Raw genomic sequence first — 8354 nt, forward strand, 5'->3', positions numbered from 1 at the left:
GGTCCCTGGATTACTGGTTTTCTTCTGTCCCACACCAGGTGGCTCTTCTGATATGAGACAGAATCTCTTAACCTTTTCTTTCAGCAACACTCTTGGGTTTAGAAAAGGAGAAAGCCACTGGTGCCAGAAAAAGTGGCAATTTGGTGCAACACCACCGAGTGTGTCTGATAGTCAAAGGGGTTTATTTTGAGTTAACTTACAACAAGCAAAGGGGAGTTGGTCATGGGATCTGGGAGAGGTGAGGCACAGTCCAACGCAGTTCTCTGGAGAACTCTGCCTTGGTCCGCCATACCAGCATCCAGCATCCAAGATCATGAGGTAGTCAAGAGAACGAGCAAGTACGCGTTTCAGTTCTTAAGGGGTCCCCTCTCTGCCATGCCTGGTGGGGGCAGACACCTAGCAGTTAGATGCTTCGGGGGTAAAGCACAGACAACCTCATGCTGCTCAGCTCCCCCTCTCTGTTTATTGTTATAAATGTATATCCAGGATTTCTGCCTAGGGAACGGTACTGGGATGACAGGCTGGCTGTTCTGCTCACCCGGTGACCTTAACTGCGCTCCTCATGTTTGCAGAGCAAGTGTTTTGAGCACTGAACCATCTCGCCCGCTTGTACTCACTCCTCATAATTTGGCTGGGAATCTAAAATTGCTCTGAAGAATGAAAGTCCTTTTGTTTTAAGGCAGGAGGAAGATGCAAACATCTTGGGCCTTCTGGGATGGGGAGAGGGGAGAGACAGAAGTTCAGTTGGGAGGCAGAGATCCGTCTGGATCTCTGTGAGTTCAAAACCACCCTGGACTACATGAGATTGACTCAGTCTAGGAGAGAAACAGAGCCAGGCAGTGGTGGCACACACTTTAATCCCGGTACTTGGGAGTCACACGCCTTTAATCCCAGCACTAGGAAGGAAGTGATGACGGGCAGAGAAAGGTATATAAGGCGTGAGGAGACAGGAACTAGAAGCTTTTCAGCTGAGGAAGTCTTTCGGCTGAGGACTCAGAGACATTCAGTGAGAGGGTTGGTGGAGTTGGCAAGGTGAGATGTGGCTGTGGCTTGTTCCTTTGTCTCTCTGATCTTTCAGCATTTACCAATATCTGGCTCCTTTTTTTTTTTTTAATTAAAAGACAAGTTATAGAGTTCGAGCTACATGTTGGTGTATAGGTGTGCTAGTCATCTGAGAAATTCATCCACAAGATCTGGCTGTAGGCAAGCCTGTAGGGCATTTTCTTAATTAGTGATGGATGGGGGAGGGCCTAGCCCATTGTGGGTGGTGCCATCCCTGGTCTGGTGGTCCTGGGTTCTATAAGAAAGCAGGCTGAGTTGGGGATTTAGCTCAGTGGTAGAGCGCTCGCCTAGCAAGCGCAAGGCCCTGGGTTCAATCCTCAGCTCAAAAAAAAAAAAAAAGAAAGAAAGAAAGAAAGCAGGCTGAGCAACATGGAGAGCAAGCCAGTAAGCAGCTCCCCTCCATGGCCTCTTCATCAGCTCCTGCCTCCAGGTTCCTGCCTTGTCTGAGTTCCTGTCCTGACTTCCTTCAATGAAGAACAGTGATGTGGAGGTGTAAGTCAAATAACCGCTTTCTTCCCTGGTTGCTTGGTCATGGAGTTTCACCACAGCCATAGTAACCCGACTAAGACAACAGATGATACCCAAAATGAATGACGGGTGAGATGCCCAAGCGAGTGCTGCGGGCAGGGAAGCAAGGAGGATGGAGGCCTGAGCGCTGGCTCCTCCAACAGAAGCGAGTCCGAGACACGAGATCAGCAAGGGAGACTGGGAAGTGACTAGGGAGGTGAGATCAAGTAGATGGCATGGGGGAGTCCATAGAGAAAGGGGAAAGTGACAGGAAGGCAGAGAACAACACCACTGTCTCACGTTAGTAAACGACAGAGTAAGGACTGCACGCTGATTCTGGAAGCATGGAGGTCAGTGATGAATGAAATCCTGCTTTAGCTGAGTTAAAAGACAAGTATAGCCAGGCACGAGGGAAGCCCTGGATCACAAGCTCCAGGCCAATCTGGGCTACATGGTGAGTTTGAGGCTGGCCTGAAATGTATAGTAAGACCCCGTCTTAGAAAACAAAACCGGGGCTGGAGAGATGCTCAGTGGTTAGAGCACTGGTTGTTGCAGAGGACCCAGGTTTTGTTCCTAGCACCCATGTGGTGGCTCACAACCATCTGTAACTCCAGTTCCAGGGCATCTGGTGCCCTTCTCTGGCCTTCTCCGACCCCAGGCACACACAAGATATACAGACAGACAGATAGGCAGGCAAAACACCTATCACATAGACAAAAACAAACAAACAAAACCCTATACAGGTAGAAGATGGCATTGCTAATATTACTTAAAAGATGGCACTTAAGGGAAACTAAATGAGGTGATGCCTAAGCGGACTTGACTTGTGTAAAATGGTTTGAGGATGGTAGAAATGATGGACCGAGATATGAGCAGGTGTCATCGAACACTGCTGGTAGAATGCCCTGGCAGATACACTGGTGTCCACCGTAAGCTTCTTTCAGCTTTAGAGCATAGCCTCGTTTTATTGTCATAAAATCCATATCGCATAAAACTTACCATCTTTACTTTAAACACATCTTTCAATAGCATTGAACACTTGCGTAACACACGCAGTTGTCACCACTGTCCACCCCCAACAACGCTCTTCATCTTGTAAAACTGAAACTCTCTGAACATCACACAATAATTCTCCATTCCCCCTTCCCCCAGTCCCTGGCAACCAGCACTTGACTTTCTGCCTTATGTTTTGATTGCTCTAAGTGCCTCACATAAATGGAATTATAGGCTCCTTTTTATGACCATCTTGCATACTATCCTCAAAGCACATCATTGCACCTCGTGTCTGAACTACCATCATTGTGGAGGCTGGGTAATACTTTGTTGGGTGGATCTACCTCTGTCTGCTCTCACCTGCTTTCACTGATGGGCACTGGGGTGAATTCTTCATTTTAGCTGTTATAGGGGGAGATGCTGGGAATATGAGTGGACAGATAGCCAAGGCCCTGTTTTCAATTCTGCTGGGTGTCCATCTGGTGTGGAATTGCTGGGTCATATGTCCTGTGCATTGGTTATGGTTTGAATATGACCTCCAGTGTCTCAAGTGCTGGACTGGGTCCCCGGGATGGCAACATGGAAGAGGGTGGAACCCTTAAGCAAGAGGTGATTAGGTCATTGAGGATATTACCCTTGGAAAAAGCAGATGTACTTCTCATGGGACCTTGGTTTGTTCTTGCAAGAGGGTTGTCATAAAATAACAAGGCTGGCCCGTCTCCAGCTCTCTGGATTTCTGTCTCATCTTGTGAACTCTCTCTCTCCCTCACAAGCTCCATCTGTGATTGAATTGTACATATCCACTCAGGACTTCATCTGTTCTTTACACCTTCATCCAAGGCTTCCTCGGCTCCCCTCAGCTGATTCTCTTCCAGGCTAGTCCTCGTGTGTGTGTGTGTGTGTGTGTGTGTGTGTGTGTGTGTGTGTGTGTGTGTATTTCATTAGGATTTCTCTCTGGAGCACAGCTGCCCTACCAGTGGCTACACTGCTGGAGAAAATGTCTCTCCTTTCCCCAGAAAACATGAACTGTCTACAGATCCTCAGGGAGAGGTGGGGCCTCATGAGACCCTCTCCCTTCTGTGACAGATGTTAACAGGCCCAGTGTGTGCAGACAGTCACAGCCACTGAGGTTCAAGAGCACAGTGGCCCTGTCATCCCTGGAACACAGTGTTCTACATCACTCCACCCCTTTCTCTGGCTGTTACATTCTTTCTAAGCCCTGTTCTGCAATGTCCCATGAGCCTTGGAGCTATATCCCACTTAGGGTAGAGTGTAAATCGGTCACTTATTCTGAGCACCCTGACCAACTAGGACTCTCTGAAGTATCTGCTGCCTGATGTAGAAAGAAGCATCTCTGACAGGAGTTGACAGCAGCACTCATCTGTGGGCATAACACAAGGATTTAGAAGGCGAGATGACAAGTGTAACATGGCCATTTAGTAAGGCAACAGTAGCTTCCCCACTTTAGCCTATGACCTCTCCAGGCTTTTGACAGGTTTATGGCATTGGACACGAATCCCACCCGACCCCCGACCCCCGACCCCAGCAGCTCTCCAGTCCCATCAGGAAGCAGTTGCTTTGCCATCTTAGTAGTCATGCCACTGCTGCACGAGTGGCCAGCCTTGCCTAGCAGATCGGTACTGTAGCTCACAGTTGCAGAGAGGAGTAAAACTGCTCATGCTTTTTCTCCCCCAGCAGCATGAGAGCAACCAGTAGAAAATAAGTGTCTCGGGCTGGAGAGATGGCTCAGAGGTTAAGAGCACTGGCTGCTCTTCCAGAGGACCCAGGTTCAATTCCCAGCATCCACATGACAGTTCACAACTGTCTGTAACTCCAGTTCCAGAGGATCTGACACCCTCATACAGACACATATGCAGGCAAAGCCCAATATACATTAAATAAATAAAGCTTTTTTAAAAAAAAAAGAATAAAGAAAAGAAGTTTCTCAGCCTAGCGTGTTTGGTGAGCCCCAAGCCCATGGGAGACTCACTCTCAAAATCAACAGACAGCCCCAACTCATGCCTGCCAGAGTAAACCTAGCCAAGGACTGTGGCTGGAGAGGTCATAGACCCCAGAGGAGAATCTACCATAGCCATTTTCCTAAACCAATATAATTTCTGACTCTATTCTAAATACTTATCCTTATATCCACAGATAAGTGCAGCTCTCACTTCTCACTGAAAAAAGAAAAAAAAAAGGTTTAGAGAACATAGTGGAAGAGGTTAAACACAAAACAAAACAAAAGATTAGAAAAGGCACAGGGTCAAGATACCTGCTGCAAGATGGTGTCTTCTTGACATGACAGGGACTTGGCACCCACGAAATCTCAGCAATATGGTCACCTGCACTATGAACACATTAGTCAACAAGCCAAAGAGAATGGGGGACAATATCGCAGGACCCCATCCCTATAGGAAAGCTATAGCAATTGATGGCTGTGTGGGGCAGGAGAATCAGTTATCTCCAGGGAGAAGCCCCCAGTAAGTTCTTCAGTCCCGAGTAGTTAGTCCTAAACACATGTGCGTGTGTACATAAGAGCAACACTAAACAGGTTTGGCGGGTTATATGTGTTTATGTGTAAAACGTTAATAATTATCGAAGGAGTTGGGGGGACATGGGAGGAATTGTGGGGGGAGAGACCAGAGTGGAAATGGTGCAAATACAGTATGCATATGTCCTGGTTTGTTTTCCGTTGGTAATAAAACACTGACCACAGACAACTTGGGGAGGAAGGGGTTTATTTGGCTTAGAGGTCACAGTCCATAATTAGGGGAAGCTGAGGCAGGAGCTCAAGGCACAAACCGAAGCAGAGACCATGGTGGAATGCTGTTTACTGGCTTGCTCCCTTTGGCTGACTCAGCTACTTTTCTAATATAACCAGGCCCACTTGCCTAGGAATGGCACCACCCACAGTGGACTGGGCCTTCTACATCATTAACAATCATGAAAACGCCCCACAGGCATGCCCATGGGCCAGTTGAATGGAGGCAGTTCCTTAGCTGAGCTTCCCTCTTCCCAAGTGACACCACTTTGTATCAGGTTGACAGATATCAATCAGCACAATGAAACGTTAATTAAAGAATCATAGCTGGGTCCTTTCCAACCTGGGCCAGGCAAAAGGGCTCCCACAAAGAAGGGTGGCGAGAAGAAGCAGGGCCTTTCTGCCATCAGCGAGGTGGTGACCCGAAAATACACCATCAACATTCACAAGCGCATCCATGGAGCGGGCTTCAAGAAACGTGCCTGCCCCTAGGGCACTCGAAGAAATCCAGAAATTTGCCACGAAGGCGATGGGGGCTCCAGATGTGCACATTGATCCCAGGCTCAATAAAACCATCGAAATAAGGAATGTCCCATGCCATACCCATGTACATTTGTCCAGAAAACGTAATGAGGATGAGGACTCACCAAACAAGCTCTACACATTGGCAACTTACGTACCTGTTACCACATTCAAAAATCTACAGACAGTCAATGTGGACGAGAACAAAGCTGCTGTCAAATAAAGTTGGAGAACTAAAAATATGACAGCTGATGTTTTCCTTTGCCCTCCATATGCACACACATGGACATGTGTAGTCACACAAACGTGCCCACATATGCACAAAAGAACTCCTTATGGGTGAGAAAACTGAGGGTGAGACTGAGTGCCATGCACAGCCACCTGGGGGAGCCTCAGCAGGGAGGCAGTCCCGCACGCAGCCCTTGGAGTGTCGGCTCAGTAGCCAGGACTCTCTGGACTGTGTCCCAAGTGCTGTTCCATTTGTGAACTGTGTAATCCGACTTAATCTCTCTGTGACCCAGTTTCCTCTTGTGCAAAGTAGAAATGATATTTACTTCTCAGGTGTGTTGTGGATGACTACACCAAAGACCACACTTAACCTAATGTTAGCTCTCAGGAGCCACGTGCTCAAAATACACCACACCCCTTCTGGAGTTCTGTGACACGAGCCACAGAGTGTCCTCAGTCTCTATGAGTTACCACAGCTTGAGTTGAATTTTTTAACTCTTAGAATCAAAGATTTGGAACAAAAAACAAACAAAAACAAAAACAAAAAAAACTACCATTTTCATCTCCATTAAGATGATTAAACTAAAATCAGAGAGGTTAAACTGGTTCCCCAAGGACACACAGCTCAAGTTTGAACACAGGGTCTGTTTGACCTATCAGTCTACTCAGAAAAGTAGCCTTTACACCTGCCACTAAAGCCCATGTGCTCAGGACCCTCATTATTTTCTAGTCAAATGTTCTTTCTTTTGGGGAGTTTCCACAAAGGTGAAACCTGACATCTGAAGAGAAAAGAGGGGGTGGTCAGGCAGCCTCCTGAACTCAGGCTGAACACCGCAGAGAGTGATTTAATGGATCACAAACTGTACTTGGGAGGCTTAATTTCACATGGTCCAGTGAACCACATCCCTATTTCTGCTCCCTGGAATGTGAGTAGGAACAGGCAGAGAAATGTTCTCACTAGGATAGGCACACGTCAACTCCAGCCTTACACATCCAGGACAGTGTGAGGGGAAGAGGGAGACCCCCCAGGGTTTTAGTCTTGAGGATGCCAGGTAGAGCCCACTTTTGCTGCCACCTCTGCCTTCTGGCCTGTGTTTGCCGTCTCTCCCTCTACTTCATTGTTTTATCTTCATTTCTTCTTAATCAGAAAGCACTGGGATTGCTGACAAGAAATAGTTACAAACAAAATGTAAATACAAAAATCAAATACCGGCCGGACGGCGGTGGCACACGCCTTTAATCCCAGCACTCAGGAGGCAGAGCCAGGCAGATCTCGGTGAGTTCGAGGCCAGCCTGGTCTACAGAGTGAGATCCAGGACAAGTACCAAAACAAAACTACTGTCTCGAAAAACAAACAAATAAACAAATCAAATACCAGGCACCAAGACTGGGTAGGCCATCAAGTGGAGTATAAAGTACAAGCTAAGAAAGTAGGGCAGTGTGTAATAAAAATGGTATTTCACTGTTAGCCGGGGCTGAGCTTCTTGATAGCCAACATAAAACTGGTAAGCAGACAACTGTACAGTTCAGAAAACCTGAGTGGTGTAGACGGACAGAACATGCCATCGGGGAAGCCTAGACCAGTTTCCCATGTTGTGTGCAGGGGATACTGAGGACTGTCACACCCAGTGTGCTGGCCTGGCCTCCAGATCTAGAAACAGGTTTCAAAACCGTTAAAGAAAGCAGTCAGAGTGGCTCCCAAAATACAACTCCATCAGAGCCTTCAGAAAACTAGAGAGTTGGCTTAGTAGTTAAGAGCACTAGCTGATCTTGGAGAGGACCCAGGCTTTATTCCCAGCACCTACAAGGCAGCTCACAGCCATCTATAACTCCAGTTCCAGGGGATCCCATGTCTTCTTCTGCACTCTGTGGGCACAGACATGCATGCAGGCAAAGCACTCATGTGCCAAAAAGTAAGAGGAATAAATCTAAAAAAGATAACGTTTCTGAGACTGAGAAAGTAGCTCAGTGACAGAGCAAGTCCCTGGGTTTGATTCCCAGCACGGCCCCAAACAGGGGAGAGGGGAGGGTGGATGCCACAAGTAAATATGTTAGTGGTAAAGTCAGGATTAACAGAATCAAGTTTGTCTGTCTGGTGTTTAGTTTTTACTGTCGATAAGGTCTGAAAGCACAGAGCAGAGAATTCTGGGACAAAAATGTGGGAGGAGACTGCAGGTAGCCAGTTCCAGAAGATAAAAGAAGCATGTGGGGTGTGTGTGTGTGTGTGTGTGTGTGTGTGTGTGTGTGTGTGTAGCTGGCTAGGACTTGGCTGTCTGCATCC

At 47.4% G+C, this 8354-nt stretch overlaps 1 pseudogene; it reads left to right on the forward strand.

Annotated features, from left to right (window-relative positions):
- The window catches only part of LOC118578013, a 51838-nt pseudogene extending 45770 nt beyond the window's left edge, over positions 1-6068 (forward strand).
- Positions 6069-8354: the final 2286 nt, after the last annotated feature.

Source organism: Onychomys torridus, chromosome 2 (assembly GCF_903995425.1).
Source record: "Onychomys torridus chromosome 2, mOncTor1.1, whole genome shotgun sequence".
NCBI classification, from domain to species: Eukaryota; Metazoa; Chordata; class Mammalia; order Rodentia; family Cricetidae; genus Onychomys; species Onychomys torridus.